General features: G+C 42.1%; 1 protein-coding gene and 1 long non-coding RNA gene across 7 annotated transcripts in view; one reads left to right on the forward strand and one right to left on the reverse strand.

The window, feature by feature from the left end:
- LOC130147356 (uncharacterized) overlaps nucleotides 1-8205 on the reverse strand; it is a 66425-nt gene extending 58220 nt beyond the window's left edge. For 3 of the 4 annotated variants that reach the window (XR_008821209.1, XR_008821213.1, XR_008821210.1), the window contains exons 1-2: nucleotides 5262-5460; nucleotides 4254-4334 (exon numbers count right to left, since the gene is read on the reverse strand). This is a non-coding gene — a long non-coding RNA (uncharacterized LOC130147356). Of the gene's footprint in view, nucleotides 1-4253; nucleotides 4335-5261; nucleotides 5461-8080 lie in introns of those variants that run through there. The other variant, XR_008821211.1, reaches the window with a different exon arrangement.
- The window catches only part of PRKCD (protein kinase C delta), a 67832-nt gene continuing 55669 nt past the window's right edge, over nucleotides 8008-20170 (forward strand). For all 3 annotated transcript variants that reach the window (XM_056334348.1, XM_056334347.1, XM_056334349.1), the window contains exon 1: nucleotides 8008-8194. The gene's annotated coding sequence lies outside the window, so the exon portion shown is untranslated. The remainder of the gene's footprint in view (nucleotides 8195-20170) is intronic.

Below are 20170 nucleotides of genomic sequence, written 5' to 3' on the forward strand. Positions count from 1 at the left end.
AAGAATTTTAATTTTTTTTTCCAGAGATCCAACAGAATGTCAGTGCTATTAATCATCATAATTCCTCAGGGTGCCTAAACCCACATTAACAACTTCGTACTTCTTAAAGCATAAATGAAGTGTAGTCTAGAAGCGCTATTATACCTCTATACAAAGTAATCGCTTTTTAGCGACACACTTGTGTACTTTAAGTCTCACAAACAGGTGAAGTACTTTTACCTTTTTGAATGGGTTTAGAATTACTGAAATACTAGTATTTCTCTCTTGCTTTTCTAAAAAACAAAAAAAAGGCCTATAATTCATTATAAAAAACCCTGCAAGATAAAAACACATTACAGAAAAAGATGTTATAATACCTGTGTGCGTATTTACCTTCCTACTTCCTAAATAATAGAAGAAATGAAAACCCATAAAGAGAATATAGATTTTATCCAGAACAACTCAATTGTGACAATTCAAAAAAAGCATTTTCCTTTTATTTCTGCTTACATTGCAACTATTTTTTTTTCTCAGTAGAAAACCAAATGCAACAGTTTTGAGGGTAGATCAAATTCAGGGAAGTATTTCCAAATGTCACATTTACCTGATTTTCCTCGGAAGGTCAACTAAAATGGGAACCTCACAGTCCTGTGGCTGTCCAGGACACTAAGCCTACTAAAAGATCTGAAACATTCAGGTGAATTATAGGTGATCCAGGCATGACTGATCATGCATATTCAGGTACACTGTAGAACATAAAATATGTAAATCTTAAAATATGTAATTATATGTAATAGTACGTACATCTTAATATTTCTCTTTAAAAAATTAATTATGCTTAAAATGATTAGTTTACAAAAATAAAAGGGATCACAGACCAACTGATTTAAGTCACATAGAGTTAAAAATGTTTCCCAAGGGGCATTACCTTCAAACACATCCAGGGTCAGATCAACACCAACTGGAAATATGGGTGTGACCCCATAAACACTTTCAAAGTGCAGAACAGCCAGGCCATACATTAGTATTCAGCAGACACAAGACACCATACTTGCATCAAAAAGCAGCAACTTTACAGCCTCTTTTCAACAGAAGAACTCTAATGTCCCCCAAATTAACTTTCTTTGACAAGAGACCTAACAGACCGCTGAGTTACACCAATGCCCCACTTACAAATAGGTCACAGACACAGTAGAATTTATTCAGGAAATATGTCTGGAATACTGGCTCTGGTCCTCTAACAATATAACCTATCTTCTGACACATTTGCGAAGTACCTCTGCTGTAGATGGGCTTTTCCTCTTCGATTCTGCTGCTAACAGCCTCAGTTTGCTTTTACACAGTTAAGTCCTCAGGGAAATAAACAATTTTTAGCCCATTACTGAAAACTAGAGTACATATTCTCAGTATCTTTATTATTTTACCAGATTTTAAACAGCTGCGTCAAATCCTGCCCCTCACCCTGCTACCAACAGCAGTAAACAAGCACAAGTAATAGGAGTTTGGTTCACCCATTAATTGGCAAGCCCAATGCAGAGCTACTATTTCCACCAAACACCCTCCCTCTACCCACCATGCAATGTGGGGAAGAGAAGCATGTTGACATCTCTGTCTGAAGCTGCATGACTCAACATCTGTGCCAGATATCAACTAAACCAAATTCTCCTTATGTGGTTCAACAAAACTGTGACATGCCTAGGGCTGCTGACTTCAATCTTCCACCCTCCTCCTGGGCAAACACACACAGTCTGTAGTTTCATTATTGATGTTTGCTTTCATTTTAAAGGTTCACTAGGATTTATTTTGCATACTAGCTTGTTTCACCGATACTATGCTCAGCTTTTGATAGGAGCACTTGCTGTACCAATAAAAATAAATCATACTAAATGACTATCATAACACAATAATGTTCTCAATAAAATATGCCCAAGTACAGGCAAGTAGATTGATTAAGGTGGACAGCCTGGAACACGCAAACCCAACATTATTAATCATAACTTTAACAAGGATAAATACCCAAGACTATAGCCCAAGTAGGAAAGAATTAATACTTGAGAATTAGAAGTTAGTTAGTAGGACTAGCTGTCAAAGGTAAGCTGTTCATTTGCAGTGGTCAAACTATGCTTTAAAATTACACAACTGACAAATAAAATTAGGATTCATTTGCTCCCATATCCTCACACCAGGTCACAATAGGGCATATTTTTCTTTCTGCAAACAAAGCCTTGTTCCAGTCACAACGTGGAACTGATCCGTGTTATTGTTTGCACAGTTTGGTAGTATAGCTGAAGCTTTTTAAGCAGACAAAAAAAAAATCCCCCCACACTAATGCCCCTGCAGTTTGCATTTTTTTTATAACCATTTACACTGATTAAAAGAAAAAAAAAACCCTTTGGCTAATAACTTCTGACAATAGTCTGAAAAATAACACTAGCCCTTTGTCCCAGAGGTAGGATGGTCCAGATACCACAGCTCTTACTACTGTGCCTTGCATACCCTGCTCATTCACAGAGGAGAGAGGACAGAGCAAGCAGTCCTTCCCCTCCCTCCTGCCCACTGCCAGCTGTAGGGGAGATGGGGGTAAAGCACAGCAGGAGCCGACAGCAGAGAGCAGCCACGCTCACATGCTCTCCCGGAACAGCCATACCTCCCTGCCACTCTGAGCGACAGACCAGCAGCCTGCCCAGCAGGCCTTCACCTCCTATTCTAACCCTCCAAGATTCACAAGGAACACAACAAACTATAGTCCCTAGAAATATTCATAAATAACATAGGGTCAAAAGCAAAACAAAACCCATGTGCATTTTCTTGATACCTTACCACTTCATCAGATACTAACATTTGACAGAATGTCCTGGATGTCAGCTCTTGATACCCGACACTCTTGAAACATCACCTTTAAAGCAAAAGCCATATTCAGCAGATCTGTATGCCTCAGGTGATTGCATGGTAGTTGCTGAGACTTCACTCAGGTGAGCCACAAAAGCATGAGGTACTACAGCTGAAGTCATGCAATGGCCTAAATTCATTGACATGATGGTCTCCAGCTTGTTCTCATTGATTGATGAGACAACTTCAGCTGCAAATTAAAAGGAATTTCGGGAAAAACCCTAAACCATCACTCCCCCTTGCCCAAGCCAGTGCACAGAACTGTGAATTGTCTCCCTCTGTGGTGCCTCTGCTCTGTGCACAAACAGAATCTTTATCTCCTAAAGCTTACATGAACACCAAAAATCAAATGGAATTGTTTAAAAAAAAAAAAAAAAAGGAGTTTTTAAAGCTCTTTCACAGCGCTGTTTTCTTCAATACTCCCAGGAATGCAAAACCAACTATTAGTAGGACTGTGCTGAGCAGGAAAATTGCATCAATACATACACTTCCTTGTTCTACCATCATATTAACTTTCCAAAGTAAAGCTATCATAAGGGGAAGTAGAACACTTACATTGCTCAAAATCAACGCTGGCAGCTGGCATGTTGAAACCCAGTGTAAGGGTGTATGTGCAGTAAACACCATGAAATACTTTCTTTAAATTCTTCCGAAAAGCATTAATGAAACAAAATCTACTACTACAGTCTCAAACGTTCAAAATGCAAGAATCTGTCTCCTACCCTCAACAAAAGGCAGCAGGGGGGTATTTTAAGACCTTGAGATACTTTTTGGTTCCTTTTATATGTATCCCAGATTTTTCAATCTTTTAGGAACTCTGAGATTACATTTGCAAATCTGCTATACAAACATACAAAAATAGATTTTATTTAAGAAAGAGGAATAACTGCCCAAGATTTTAATGTAATTACTTTCTCAAGGCAGTAGGGCTTTAAAACCATCAAACATCACAAGAACTGGCAATGCTCTAGGCAGGCATTTCAGCAAAACTGTCAGGAAGCTATTTTCTTGCCTGGTTTATAAGTGAATCATATAAAAGCTCCTTCAAATGAGTAAAACTGCAGAGTGGTTGGGACATAAAGAGTATCTCATTTTTAATCTCAAATTCTTAACACTCACATCTGATAACAAAAACCACTCTGCAATAATTTGCTGTACAAATACGTAGAAATTTGCATGCTTGCATCTAACATCAGAATCTTCCACAGAAGCGTTGACTAACTTATACATCTGATCAAATCCTTGAGGAAAAACAAAATAAATCCATCATTTTATTTAAACTTTAAGCACAGAACATTATGCAACTGCAAGTTCTGAAGCACAATAAGTTTAAATAAAGAAATGATAGCTCCTCCTAGATGTAGTGCCTAACCCCAGCGTCTCACCTGCAGACAGTCTTCCTGACCCAGTTACAGCTCTACACAGGCACAGCAGCTTGTCATGTGCAACATGCACAGAAGCATACTCTGAAAAATTAGGAAAGACCAACTCAGCTGCAAGTCACAATAAATGGCATGTCAATACAAAGAAGAAACCCTTCCTTAGTCAACATAAAAACTGCAAATATGAGCAGTAGAAATTAATTCATATCATTATTGAAAGGATCTCTAATGTTGCAAGACTTCTGTAAAGTAAGGCTAATTTCTCTTTCAGTTGGACATCGGTCCAAATGTATATGGCAGCCAGACTTTCATATGACCAAACTCAGCATCTGTGTCATTGCTAATCCATAAAGAGCTCATGTCCTTTGAGGAGAACAGTATGAAAAGCTGGAGGAAAAGCATTACACAGAACGCAAGACTTTGACCTCAACCTTAAGCAAAAGCTGAATAAATGACAACACATAATGTTCAAAACCCTTCAAAAAGTGAATCTACACAGTAGGCCACAGACCCATGTAGAAGGTAATGGGTGGAAACTCCCATCACCACCAGACTCTCCTTTTCACACCCCCACTACTATCAGAAAAGAGGAAACGAGAGCAGGCATTGGGTGGTTAGGCTTGGGAAAGAAAGACCAATGAAGTCCTGTTACAAAGCAGGGCCGTGAAAAAGAACTTGGCAATAACAGTCATGATTGTTTTCTGTTCTGAAATGACACTTCTGCATAAGTAATCATCTTTGCATAAATCATGTATCCGCCATCAGAATTAAAATCAGGTTTGCTTGCTCGAGGTAACAGGTACTGTAGATACAGCGGTTCAGCTCACAAAAGGTGATTACACACATTTAGAAAATTCTGTACCAGTCTAGCTCTGAAATCTTCAGGGAACAAGTTCTTAACTTCCACTACAAATATTTCACTTGTATTTGCTGCAGAGAGTTTCTTCCCACTTTTTTTTTTTTTTCTTAATCTATGCACTTGAAAGGGCTCAAAGTCACATCACCCCTTACCATAATCATGTCATATGATGAGAATTAAGCAGCCCCAGGCAAAGCAGGTTTTCTGGATGGGAAATTTCAAGATGAAATCCAGCTGCAGGAGGCCCTGGTAGTTCATCTCTTACCCCTGCAAATTTTTCCTGCACCAAAACAAAGCTTTACCATAGGTTAGCGAGGTATTGGGCTGTTGATCCAGCTACTCGAGATGAAACTTAGATATTTTGTTTTAAACCAATTTAAGACTGTGTTCTTTCTAACGGCACATTTCAGAAAAATGGATCACTGACAGTAACGCCCACGTCCCAATGCCCCATCCGTCTTCACATCCCACTTTTTGTGATCGGCCTTCTATTTTCCAATAGTTAGCCTGTCATCTCAATGAAATCCAGCATGCCTTACCATTTACCTAGAAGCTGACACAGAGCACTGCTAAAGGCTGTTCAGTAAGAACCAATTTTCATCCCCATCTCAAGTCCAGTGCCTGTAAAATATGTTAATTAAGCCTTCTGAGCTGCATTAGAATCTATTCTGATGAAAGACAATCTCCAAGTGTAAGAGCATTACCACACGTTTTGCACTGCCGAGTTTTAAAAGCAGAATTACAGAAAACAATCAGTCAGCAAGGAAGCCTCAGTACCAGGAAACATCTCAGATTTCTAAAGCCACATTTGTGTATTAGTTGAGAAGATCCTTCATTTATGTCCTGTGGATCAAGTTTTTACATCTTTGCTCCACCCTTACTCAACTTGAACTGACTGAACAAAGACAAATCTCACTAGGCCTTGCAAAAATTTCACAGTCCAAACAAGACTACTTGTTTCAGAAAGATCTGGACTAAAGTGATGTTCTAAATAATTGAAACGCATCAGTAGTTAACAAATGGCTTGCTGCAACATTATATGGTAAGATCACAAACCAAAATGGACTCTCTCTGACCACTTACACTCCATTAAATACCCAAAGAATATGAAATTAAATGAAGTGCATTTTAAAGCACTTTCTGTTTTGACAAACTTCGCTGGAAGTATTGAAATGAGGAAAACTGCTTGGCCACAGTTAGCTTCTGCTTTTTCCCCGCCTCTTATTCAAACTAGTTTTAGTTTTGCTTTTATAACACTACATTCATTAATTGCTCAAGCATATAAAGTTCCTCAGGTTTCAGCATAACGGCAATCTACATAGTATTAAATGAGGGTCTTCATGCAATTTATTATAGCGTTACAGTTAATCAGATTACGTTCTGTTCCAAAGCATGAAAATATTTCTATTTTCCAATCAAAAAAGCCCACACTTCTTTAGACGTGATAAGAGCCTATATCTGTACAAAATGCTATATAATTTGCAGCAGAAGTAAAAAGGAAACTACCCAAGACAACTCTGCTCCATTGCTTTCACCCAAACTATGATTATCGTTATATCCACTAGAGCTCTCAGGTAATGGCAAGCTCAAATTGAACTGTCCGTATATAACTGAACTATTGACGAGGCTGATCTATATACACATTACAACCTTTCAGATTGGATGTCAGACAGAACAAGCGAGGAACTTCCATGTTACCTTATGAATATCAAGTAAAAATGCTCTGGAAAGAAGCCAGACTCCAACAGGTGGAACCTGGCTTTTTAGAGATGACTTTGCAGCCATCTAACAGCTGGGTCACAGCCTCCAGCAACGCTCTGACACCCTCAGCTGCACGCCAGGGCCTGGCACCTGCCTGGAGAAACACCCGGTTACCACAGCCCCACGGAGGCACAAAAAGCCCCTGGGAGTTTCTTCACCGTTTTCAGCTAAGGCAGAATGAGATCACTGAAGATGAAAACATGACAGTAATTACACCTGACCTGTATGAGCGAAAAAATGATGACAAAGGTCTGCTTTGGATTGCTACAGGACCATGGCAGTGGTTTTGCTGGTTCTTACACTTCATGCATTGCCATGCTGCAACCTATCCCCAAAACATCTCATTTTAACACTGACGATTGTAGCTCCAAAGGCTTCAAGAAAAAACAAGCCCCATTAGCCGGAGCAGAGCAGGCTGGGAGAGAGCCCTGGCCGCGACCCACAGGCCCCACAAAGGCCACATCAGCAGAAGCCACCTCTGCAGTAAAGGCACTGAGGTGACACCAGTGCTTGCCAGCTAGCAGCCTACGCTACACAGCTTTGGCCCCATTGCTAAAATGACATCCGTGACTTTTAAGCTACTGAAAAAATATTTTAAATAAATGCCTGAAAGTGCAGCAAGCACCTGAGGAAACCGATGCGCTGCTCCTGGGCCGGCTTGAGCGTTCACCGGCCCAGCTCCTCATACCCAGATGCTCTTCACATCTTGGTGACCAGCAAACCAAAAAAACCCCAAAACCCACAATTCTGGGGAAGAATTAAAAAAATCATTTCCTCGCCTCAAACGGGGCCCGGCGCCCGCAGCACCAACACCGCTCCGGCCACAGCCTCCCCACCTCGGCGCCGCGCCAGGCGCCCTTCGGCCGCCACCCGCCGAGGCACGCTGCGCTGGCGACCGGCTGGCCCGGGGCTCCCCGCGCTGCCGCAGGGCCCGGGCGCTCCCACACGCCGCCGCCTCTCGACGCGAACAAGGGAGCGAAGCGGCGGGAGGCGCCGGGGCCGCGGCGAAGGGACAGGGCTGCGCCCGCCACCGCCTCCCTCAACACCTCCGGGGCGGGGCCGGCGGCGCGGGGGCGGCCGCGGCGGCAGCAGCAGGTGAGCGCGGGGCCCGCGGTGGCGCCCCGTGGGCGGAGCGCGGGGCGGGGAGCGCGGGGCGGGGAGCGCCGGGCCCGGCCGTGGCGGCGGCGGGGGGCACCCGCTGCTCACTCACCGCTCAGTCAGTCGCTCCCCGGCGCGCTCCCTCCCCTCCGGCTCTCGCTCGGTCTCGGGACAGCGCCCGAAACTCAGCGGCGGCCGCGGCCCCCGACGGCTCGCCTGGAAGCGGGTGAGTGCCGGTACCTGCCCCCGGCGCGGGGGCTCCCTCCGCTCGGCAGTTCCTGCCCCGCCTGGCGCGGGGTGAATGAGGAAGCGATACGGGCTCGGGCTCCCTCCGGCTTCCGTGGGGCTCCCGGCGGGGAGATGGGCGCCTGGCCCGGCCGCCGGGCTCAACCCGCCGCTGCGGCGTGTGTCCCGGCGGGGCGGGCGTGAGGGGCGGGCGGGCCGGGCAGCGCCTCCCGGCGGGGCAGCCTCCGGCCGCGGGGCGCCGGCCGCTGCGGGGCTTCCTCCTCGGGCGCGCCTCCATGTTGGGCTGCGCGCCCCGCGGCGGGGGGCTGCGGTGGGAGCCCGGGGCCGGCCCGCCCGCCGGCTTTGTCCGCCGAGCCCTGCCCGGCGGCGGGCTTGGCGGTGCCGGGGCTGGTGCCGGCCCCCTCGCCCCTCGCGCGGGGACAGCCCGTCCGGCTCCGGCGGGACGAGCGGGATGGGGGCGAGGGCTGCGCCCCCGGTGAGGAGGTGACGGGACCGAGTGGTCCTGCACAGAAACACCGAGTTTCCCCGTAGTAGAAACGCCAAGTTTGATAACGCCAACTATTTATTTCTTTTTTCTCCCTCCACCCAGCCGCGTTGATACTCTTGTTTCTGCCTCCCGCACCACAGTGAGCTCGAAGCAGATAAAACACGCGACCTTTCAGACGGCCGCGTTTCCAGCCGAATGGCGACAGACAATGAGAAATGAAGGAGCAGGAATGCCTGTTGCTTTTGTGTTACATGCCAGGCGTGCATCTCTTAAAAAGCAGTTTTCGGCTTTTCATGGCTAGATTTGCTGTTTGCGTTAGCGTAGGAGATACTAAAACGATTGAATGGCGGCGTTCGGTGGTTACGTCTGACATCTGCTTACTCGTGGGCTCTGTCTGGTGTGCCGCTTCGCTTCTAGATTGTTCAAGTAGCACAGGGCAGAGTGTGTATCTGGCCCAGCAGATTTATTTGCAAGGATGGTACTGCCCCGTGCCCCGTCTCTTGGCAGCTGGATGCTTCCCAGAACAGAGCTGAATCTGCAGGGAAGACCGTGGGGGTAATCAGTTCCTGCACGGGATCTTTTCCTAATTTTAGAGACAGGTTTCAAGCCTGAATGACAGCTTAACATCTGTGCAGATACTCTGTGTCAAAATCCTGGATGAACTTCTGTGTTTAGTTTCTTTTAGATCTTATTTGGGCCTTGGCCTGGTACAGTCATTAGTCTATTAACAATGTAATAAGCCAGCAAATAACCTCTTCAGTGTTCTGCCTAGCAAATAATGCGGGGTGGCATTGTACCGATCAAATAGGAAGCTACAACCGAGTAGAACCGATAAAGCTTTCTGAACAAGGTACTATGAAGTGCCTCTTAAGTGGTTAAGCAATAATTCATAAACATCTTTTTTAAAAAGTGTACATGCAGCATTTCCTGTTTATTGTAGTTCCTGAAAATGGATGTATTAAAAAAAATTAGATAATTGTCTTCGGACTGACACATTTCAGTCACCCCATGGTGACACTACTATGGGAACCTGCAAATACTGGTGAAAGAAGCAAACATGAGGCTGCAAAACACGGACTTGGATTTTTCATGATTTTTAAAGTTTCTCACCCCCACGTTGGGTTTCGTAATAAAATGAAGGTCTGTGCTTTAGATAAGAAATCATTAAATGCTGGCATTTTCAATTTCCTTGATCCTCATAGTTTTACTCAAAGTTATCTTTGTGTAAAATTGAACATAGTAAAATTCTAAGGAAGTATGATTATCAGAATGAAGTACCTAACTTTTGAAACTTTGACAGTTTAACAGTTGAAACACATAGCAAGGCATTTCACTAGCTATTATTTGTATGGTTGTATGTAATGTGAAACAAAAGAATTTAGAGGTAGCATAAAAGAATTAAGAGTTAGCAGTGCTTTGAAATTTTCATCCTACATCTTGTCATTCAGATTTAGATATGAAGGAATTGCTGCCACTCAGTGGTTGATACAAACATATAGAAAACTATATTCTGTTAACACAGATATGGTGTGTGTGTGGTTAGTGAATGTGTCATAAGGTAATTCTGCTCAGTGACTGTGTGTGAGATAATTGATCAGGAAGATGTATTGTTCTCACCAGACGAGAGCTCATTCTCAGACCTTTTTTCCATTTTGATTTTCATGAATTATAACCTAACTTTTCATTAGGCATAATTATACAGTAGGATCATAATTTTTTGATTGAATGGAACAGTGAAATAGCATAATAATTTTGACTTTTTGATCACACAGCATAGTTGAAAAGATACTCTGTAAAAAAGGAATTATTTTAAGCTAGGAACTATTTCTAAGCTAGAAAACTTAGGAAACCTTGTAGCTACTTTTGTTAAAGAGAAATCTTTAGAAGATTCTCTCAAGGAGAACTTGGCTATTTAGCGCTGTATAGATCAAGGAAATAATAAAACCTGGAAAGATCACATGTTATTAAAATAACTGATTTCTTGGGAAAAGCATAGAAGCTTTCAGGCCTCTCAGTCTATTTTGCTGTCTAAAAGACACAGCCATTAGAATTAAAGTTCATGTCATATTGAGTACTTCAGAGCCTAACAGTTTAAATTAACCATCCACCCTTGTTTCCATTTGAAGGACTTCACTGTCATCGTGCTTCTGTGCAGAGGCACAGATCCTCTGCCCTGTGGATGCTTTGCCTGTCCGTAGCCGGAGCTCAGCTCTGGCTGCTGCTCTCAGAAAGAGGAGCCCCTTCATCACCTCTTGCTCTGCAGCTGCACTGCTTTAGGAGGTGGGACCATAGCATGGTCCTTGGTAAAATAATGCTGAAATGACTTATGTTCTCATTTAAAATTTTTGCCTTTCATTTTCATTCATAAATTTTAAACTCTTTCTACCTGTAAGAGTTTTTACACTTTCCTAAGGAGCATTACCTCTGTCAGCCAGAGCCACCCCATTAGCTTTTGTGAGATTTAATTTTGCAAGAATCTGCTCTGTAGGAAATAGTGTACTGCCTTTAGCTCTATAGGGCCACCTAGATTATACATACTGCCTTTATGACTGGAAGCTGCACCAGTGTGCTGCTCCTGTTACCAGAGACACCAGGAAGGGTAGAGAAATGAGAGAACTGGCACAGGAATACTGGGGAGCTCGCAGATCTGTACTTGGCAAGAGTGGTGCAAGATTTATTTCTGGTCTGATCTAGACCAGAGTCTGTTATTACAAGTAACGCTGATACAGAGAACAGAAATCTGATGTGTTTATCTGTGAGCTTCATATTATTTTCTGTTGGCGGGTGGGGTATTTTTCCCCTTAAAATGTATGCAAGTGGAACATTATGTCTACCTTTCAGTGACAGAAGGGTGCCCTGACATCCATGAAGTAAGTTATGTTTTGAACCTATTAAATTAGTGGTTGGTCTTTTCTGATTGGTTATAGATTTGACAGTTTCTGTCTAAAAGTTGAACGTGTTGCAGCACAGACGTGTATCAGTAGCTGCAAATCAAAGAGGCAGGCCATAAAATCAATTCTTTAAAAATATTTCTTAAGCTAAGAAAGTGTATAAAACCACAGAATACTTTTTACAGTATTCTCTTACTGAAAATGTGTTTCCTGGTAATTTCTTTGCCACTGAGTGTAATGCTCTATCTGGAAAAGTATATTTAAGCATAGTTGGTGTTCATATGATAATAATCACAATACATAAAGTCTGAGAGTAACCATTACAGATAACTTAATGAAACTACATGTTAAGCTTTTAAGCCTTCTGTGGTGCTTGCCTGATTGCTAAGGGAAGAGGGTGTGTGCTTGCCATCTCTTCCCATTTGATCAGCCAGCCATCAAACCTAGAGAGAAAGAAAAAGGGGGGGGGGGGGTGGGGGGGGGGGGGGTGAAGAAAAAAAGCAGCACCTCTCTGTATGCCCCAGAACCAGATTTTGAGTTCCAAGGTGCTACCAACTTTTGAGAACAAAACAGATACGCAACATATATTCCTATTCTGCTATTCCTAATGCTTTTCTTTAGAGGTGTGAGCCAACTATGGTCTTGTTTGGTTGAGATGTAATCGAGCGAGCGGTTTCACTTTTAGCCATTGGTAGTGAGAGTAGAGCTGGGATAGCTCCTAGGAGACTGATTAATGAATAGGTTAAGGTATTGTTGCACTAGGCATTGTATGTGCCTGTGGTAAAGAGACCCTGCTAAAGCAAGCTCTTCCCAAACAGTAAGGATGCTTCTCGTTTCGGAAGAGGTGCATGTGGGCTGAAGTCCATTCCACCTCACTGGGCTCAGAGGAGTTGTCTGAATTAGTATCTTGTCTCTCATCTCCTGGGTGGCTGAAAACCTCTAAAACGGGATGCGTGTTTGTGCATGAATGGCTTTGATTTGCATTATGTTTAGTCCTTTGCAGTCTCATAAATGAATTGTAAGTATTTATAGACTTGGTTTAATCCTGGCTACGTGCTATAAACATAGCATATCTTGAAACATATGCAATAAATCTAAACTTCCACCTCAGCTTTTTTCTCCACCCCTGAGCTATGAAGTTGTGCATGCTAGTGACTTGGAGCTGAAAGCCCAGACTGTGTTGGTTTAGCCTAATTGTTGTGTGACAAATTTGTAATGATGAGATGACAGCAAAAATGGCGTGGTTTTTTAGCACCCAAGTGCCAAGTTACTTTCTGAGTGTTTGCAAATCTTGCCCTTCTGCCCCCAATCAACACCTACTTATTGAAGATCTAATAAAATTCTTGTTTGTAATATTTAATTCTTTATCGTATTCTCTGGTTTCTTGAGAAAGTGCAGTTTAAGTTTTGCCATGTTTTTTCTACCTAAGGGACTCATGAAATCTAAGTGTTTGTTTCCCCATCATCCCAATGATACCTAATTACTTCAGTGCACTGAATGTATCAGTAATCAATACGAGGAACAGCTTAAGGGAAGAAGGATTTTTGGGTTGTGATACCAGATTTGTCTTTCTGATAGTAAAACCTTTTTTTATTTTTTTAATGTATAGGCAGGTTTTGTTAAGATTTAGATGCTCGAACTAGTAGATAGATCCTTGAAAAGATGATCAAAAATGTCTAGCAGCCAAACTGAAGGTTATGCTTGGTTTCTGCAGTCTGCCTTTTTTTGGGAAATTCCCCAGTGAGTAGCTAGGCAGTGTAGCTAAGCTATTGCTAACATTGTTTGATGACTGAACTATGGTTTTCTAGGAGACTGTTTTCGATTCTTGTTTGAACAAAAGAGGAATCTTGTGTTTCTTTCTTAAAAGGAACAGTCCCTCTGTTTCAAAAAGCCCTCTGTGTGAAAAATTGGTAGGAAGATACGGTCCAGCCAGTAGCAAGTAGGGCCCATTACATACTCTGAACTTGTATTCTCAAGGAAAATTAAGATAAATAGACACAGTGCAGTAACTTTGGAAGGCTGTCGTGTTTAAGATATGACACTGACTGCCCTGTACATTTTGTCTCAAGATTTTTATATGTTTCATAATGCCTCTGGGTGACTGAATTTTGCTGGCAGGACTATGTAACCAAAATGAGTATTTTGTACCTTAATGATTTTGTTAGCACTTGTTGAACTGAAGAAAATGCTTCACTTACTACGTGTGTCAGAGTATTTTACTGGAAAACTCCTGTGAAAGTAAGATTTATTCTTTCTTATTTCAAAAAATGTATTTAATGTATATTCCTGCAAAAGAGGGCACAGATGGCTGTCTTGCATCAAGTAGGTGCTGCCAGGATCTTTCATTTTGCTAACAAACCCTGTTCCTTATATAGATTAAATAAAAAAAAAAAAACCTGGATCTGAAACCCTTAGTCACACTAGTGTGTCTCTGCTCATGAAGGAGTAGGTTTGATTATAGATGCTTTCAGTATTGATAGATACCTGGTCTGGGGTTTTTTTTACATTTTGGGGTTTTTTTTTAATAGTCTGGTTCTTGCATTTGCTGAGCAATGACGATTACGTTTCTTCACATCCCGTGTGCTGGTCCGTTAATGCTGTGTTCATGCTGAGCTGTGAATTGCTCAACAAGTGTTTAGCTGTTTCCTTGTGTGCCTGTTGGCCGATGACTGTGGCCTTCACTGAACTCCAATAGTCTTACTGATGACTTGAGGGTGCTGACTGCCAAATATCCTGAGTAGATTTGTCTGTCAGGAAATGATGTGAGCTCTCTCATTACATTTACTTGTGTTCCTCGATATCAGACAGGAGCTGACACTTAGGATTTCTGTTTGACAAGTTTATCTAAGAAGCAGCATCCCAGGGGCAAAAGCTTCTTAATACAGACCTAAACTCTTTCAGGTTAAGAGCTAAAATGCATCCACTTCTGCTTTGATCTGAATGCAGTGAGCCATCAGCACTTGAACACGTCATTTCCCATTCTCTCGGCTGAAAAGGAGACTCCAGCATTCCCAGTTACCTAGTTCCTTCAAACCTAGCACAGGGGTTAGGGAAGGATAGGTGAAACCAGGGGTCAGTAGACAGCACTTGTGTCCTGCCTAGAAAAAAGGGCATTGGGGAACTGCAGAAGATACAACTGGAAGCAATATTACAATTTTGGCAGGTATCTTGGCCTTGGCTGCCCAGTGAAAGAAGCATCCCCTGTTGTGCAAGTCTAGTGAAGCTGTTCCGCCATGGGACTCCTCACCTTTGCAACAGCCAAAGAGAAATTTCATGAAGGGACATTGCCAGGTATTTTTTCCTGGTAGATATTTTTTTTTTTTCTACAGGCCCTTTTGAAGAAACGTGTGATTTGGATCAAAGGATTTATAGGTCTGTCTGTTAATCCCCACAGTGCTTGCATTAGGTGCTTAGACTTTTTTTCCTTCCTCTGGTTTCCTTAGAGCCTTACAGTGAGGGAATCTGCAATCAATGTATAGCTCTCAGCTCATCCATAATTGCAGAGTAGCTATTCTGTTGGCAAAACTTGCTTTATTGCATATACACTTGAGAATATCTTAAATATGGAAAGATCTCTGGAATCTTAAGTCTGCCCGTTTATTTGGTCTCATTTTAATAGAGGTTGGACTTTTTCTCCAGGGCGCCAGGGTGTGTCCATATCATTCAGGTTTGCTTGCCCAATGATCTCAGCTGTGATTGCTGACTTCCCTGGCTGAGCCATCGCAGCCTCAGCACAGGTTCACCAGAATTGCATATCTGGGGGACAGTCGGTTTCAGTGAAGGGTGAGTTTCAATGCATTTGTGCCACATGCTGTTTTTACTGCTGTCATTGCATCTGACATGCATGCTTTTGAATGCAAATATCTCATATTGCTATCCTAGGTAAGCACTTTTGGGCAAAGTCTATGTTTATTTTATCTAAAGGTAGAACGAATTTCATCGGAAGTGGATGATAATGCTCTGTTGCAGCCTATACTGTTTTTTCAGTGAGCCTTTCCACATTGCTCTGTTGCTTAATAAGTTAGTGGATCTGCACCACCAACGTCTTGCACCACAGACACTTCATGTGTCCGTTGAAGGGAATATGGGGGATTGCCCATGAGCGAAAGCTGGAATGCTGAAGCTGCCATTTAGGCGAGGAAGCTGATGGATTACTGTTGTAAGGCCAAGAGCAGGTGGGAGAAAGAGCAGCAATCCGTGTATGGAGATAGACCTGGAGTGCAGTAGGAGCAGTGCGCAGCAACGAGAACTGCCAGGCTACGTGATGCTGCTCATCCTTGTTGCAGCACGTTTGTCAGAGGGGTGCTGCCAGCCCCGTTACTCTCGCTTCGTCCTCATGAGCTCCAGCTCCTCTCCAAACCTTCTGCAACACAACCACATGCCTGCCGGCTGGAGGCTGGGGCAGGGAGAGAAGCAGAGCTCTGGACTGTTGCTGTATTCTCTTTTCTGTTTCAGTTTAATTTGCAAGCTTGCCTATTTCTAGCAGTGCCACTAAGATTTTCAAGGCAATCCCAGAGTTTTATTGCAGTCCGTACTAGTATCCGTCAGATTGGTTTTCTGACCTATTTAGGGTATTGCAATTTGGAATTAATGTTGCTTTCCTTTTCCAGTGGGTGGCAGTTGAAGCAAAGAGAAATGCGTATTTTCTTGGAAGTTTATATAGATATATATTTAAGGAATGGGAAGAGATGCCAAAACAGGCCAGCCTTTTATTGTCTCTTCTTATGTTGAGGTCTTTTAGATTTTATCTCCTAGTTGGAGGAAAGGACAAATCAAAGGACCTGTTGTGACCAAAATCCACTTTAAGTTTTAATCTCCTACTTTTTGTGTGTTGTTCTGTTGCTTGTTTCCTTGTTCTCTTACTAGTTAATAACTGAGCCCAATCTTTCCGTCGTTAGAGCTTTGCATTGTGTGAGCCTAATTTCAAAACTCTGAGGCAGGGAGCTGCTAACTCCTTGCAGCAATGTGTTCAACTTCTCAGATCTCTATTTTGATTTTGAATGCGACAGGTAGCATTTCTTCCTCCTTTTAAAAAGAAAATCTTGACAAGAAGTCTTAGAAATTTAATATATATTCTAACCCTAATATCTGTTTCCTTGAAGGGCCAAATTTTGACTGAAAAGCACTCTCACATTTCTTGTACGGAGTTAGCATATATCTTATTCACAGTTGAGTTTCAAGCATATATTAAAATAGCATACTAGATTCCAAGTACTGCTTAACTGAAGTGCACATTAGTGCATTTGGTGAATATATAAGTAAAACATAAATGAAATATGTATTTATGAGAACATAAAGGCATTTTTAATGTATAAATTACTGCATTTCTAAATGTACTAGAGATTAGGTTAAATCTATTTTTAAAACTTGTAAGAAGTATGAACATCAGTGCTGAAACATAAAGTCAGGTTGAGACTTGTTTTTGGATCATGGAGCATAATTTGATGTACTTTCAGAAGAACTAAATTTTTCTCTTTTTTTGTGGTCTTTCCAGGCTGTTAAAACAGTGATAGGGCTTTCCCAGCACTTTCCAATGCTTTTTGCTGCGGGTAAATATTTAATGCTGCATAAAAAGCTGGAGAACTCTTTATTTTAATGATATTTCTTTTCATACGGATGAGCTAGCAGTTCATCTTCTATAACGTGTGATTATAGCTAACTCACCAATCAATCACCATCTTCTCCCTGAAGAAAATGAGGTCTTATATGAGCATTTAATGTAGCTAGCCCAAAATATATTTAGTTAAATTGGGTAACGTTATTATAAATGCAGTTCACCAGTTTTGCTTTGTCCAAATTGAGTCAGCTTATCATAGCTAAGCCTTGTCTAAGCATTTGTAGCATTCCGCTTTTAAGTCTGTTCTCACACTGAAGTAGTTAAATACAGAAGCTTCTGCAAACACAGTCATTTGAAACACTTGTAAACTGATTTGCCACTTGTGTGGATACAAGTTCTGCTGCTGCTGTTAGAGCAAATTTCAACTTGATTGATAGGTGAAACTTGTGAAATGATTTAGGACTCTTAAATGGAAAGATACCCAGGAAGAAAGCTTTCTACCCCTTCCGGCCACATGAAATAAAATGAGAAATTAATTACCAGAGCAGCAAGGAGCTGAGCTTTATCTGGTTGATAACAAAACTGATTTTACTGATCAGCAGTACTCTTTGGCTGTAATGACCTAAAATGGAAATCTTTTCTTAAGCTAAAAATACGCTGAAAGCCATGACATAGCATGTATTCGGTTTTGTCAAAGGGACGCAGTCAAACAGAAAATTACTCTTTTTTTTCTTCTCTCTCTCTTTTTTTTTTTTTTTTTGTTACAAGACTTTATAATAACATATGTGATGACTGTAATGTAAGTCAGTCAGTAGGAAAAAAAAATTAACTGTCAATTACTGGGTTGACATTTGCTGGAAAAATGCTGTACACTTCTATAGGTGGTGAGGAAAAGGCTCTAAATTATTTAAAAGTATTTTTATACACACACACGCATAATGATGGTATGCTTGAATTCTTGAGGTTTTTTTAAATTCATGAAGACTTCATCCCATTGACAAACAAGTCTTATATTGGGGGCTTTGGGGGGATTTCAGCGTTATTTCTAGTCTAGATAAAAAATTATCTACTTGTATTATGGTTTTGGTCCATATGTCAGCCTGGCCTGCCCGCCGCCCCCCTCTCTGAAATCTGATTTTTTTTTGCTAATACTTCATGCAGGTTTCCAGTGAGTAAGCTGATCCTCGTACTAGAAAAATTTTTGAGTGATTCTCAACAGAGGGATGTTTTCTTTGTTTGCTTTAGACAAACCGGGAGAGTCATACAGCTCTGTTTTGAATTAACAGCTCTCCAAGCTAGGATGAACACTTAATGCTTCTCCACCACTGTGCTAAGGCAGTAGTGTGAGCATTCAAATACTTCAAAGCAAAGACAGCCATATCTAGTGTTTTATCTTAAAAGCACAAAAAAGGATGCCAGACTCATGTAATTGAAAACGTTTGCTGTAGGCAAGGTGTCCCAGGCAGACCAAGATGGAAGAATGTATATCCTTGTTCTGCTGGATTTAGTTTTACTTTAGTTACTACGAGCACCCTCCTACCTAGTAAGTGAGAGTGAAAGGCAACTTGAAAACATGCTTGTTTGTGTCTCTGTGCTTTTGGTGTTATTCCTGTGGTCTTTTAGCTCTTATTTGAAATTCTAGGGGTTGAAGCTGCAATAAGTAAATGAAGACTTATGATCTTCTGATCAGGGTCTGACTTTCCAAAGTCCGCTTAATACTCCTACTGAATTGCTTAACCATTAAATCTCCCAAAGGAATTTGTTAGAACATCTGCAAAGCTACTAAAAAGATACACTTTGCAGTACGTCAGTTTCTATACTTCGTAAGTCTTTTAAAGCCTGTGTGTAAATACCATAGCATAGCTCTATCGACCATCTGTGCTCAACGCATGAAGCAATGGAGGGAAGCGGAGGGGGGAATGGTTGGAGCTGGATGTGGGACTCTGGAGAGATATGACAGCAAAAGTGCTTCAGTACTGGATAGCAGAATTGTTCTGCTTCTGCTTGGCTCCTAATGTGTTGTGTCGTTTGGATCACATTTTCTTCAGTGTTTTCCTTGTTTTTCCTATTGCAATAGCCTATGTGTGGATGCGTGGTTGGGGGACCCCACTGTGGGCTGTCATCTTACATGGCTTGCTGCCAGCCCCATCTCATGCGGGGCAAGCGCTGAGCCATCTGGTGGGCTTACATCCCATAGCTCTCCTCCAGGAGACCGACAGTAGGATCTGACCATGCTGAGCTCAGCCATGTGCTGCAAAGCAGCAGCCACTTCTAGCAGTACACAGCCTGAACCCTTCTCGGTTGGAAACTGGAGAAATTTCCATGTAATTGACAGTGTACAATATTGCATCAAGGCTGGAACAAAGATGAGGTAAGCGTTCCTGCCAACATCTCAGGGAAAAGCAAATAGTCTTGAGACTTTCTAAGTTTTCTTTTACATTCTTTGGGACTTTATGATGTATTATAAAGTTAGAGAGGTTTCTGTTCATTGAAGTTAGGTTCTGCATGAAGAATTCATGTCTTTTGTGCCCACACAGGTGTGTTAATAAGATGGGGAGAAAATGAACAGAGTAACAGAGAGGGTTTTGTCATCTTGGAAAAGAAGCTGGAAAACTTCTTTTTGGTTCATTTAATCTTTCCACAGATTCCAGTTAGACTCTTGCTTGGTGTCACTTGGAGCCATGTTGTGATACTGGCTGCTTCTCTGTGGAAGCAATTGCAGAAAACCAGAATAGCAACATTTTGTCATCCTCGTGTTTATTTGAGATTATAGTTGGCTGAGCTTGCAAATCTTCACACTCAGCTAAACAGAAATTCTCTTTTTGGATCTTCTGAAAGCTTGATCTGATAAACTGTAAGAAAGGCATATTCTGGTTCTCAGTGAGCAACACCCTTTCCCGTTGGAGAAGGAACACAGTAGCAGGGAAGGCAGAAGGTATGGGAAGTCCTTGTTGCGTGTTTGGTGGAGTCACAAGTTGTAGATCAAAGAATGGGAGATACAAGCCTGTCCTCTCGGCCTCT

Source organism: Falco biarmicus, chromosome 4 (genome assembly GCF_023638135.1).
Source record: "Falco biarmicus isolate bFalBia1 chromosome 4, bFalBia1.pri, whole genome shotgun sequence".
NCBI lineage: Eukaryota > Metazoa > Chordata > Aves > Falconiformes > Falconidae > Falco > Falco biarmicus.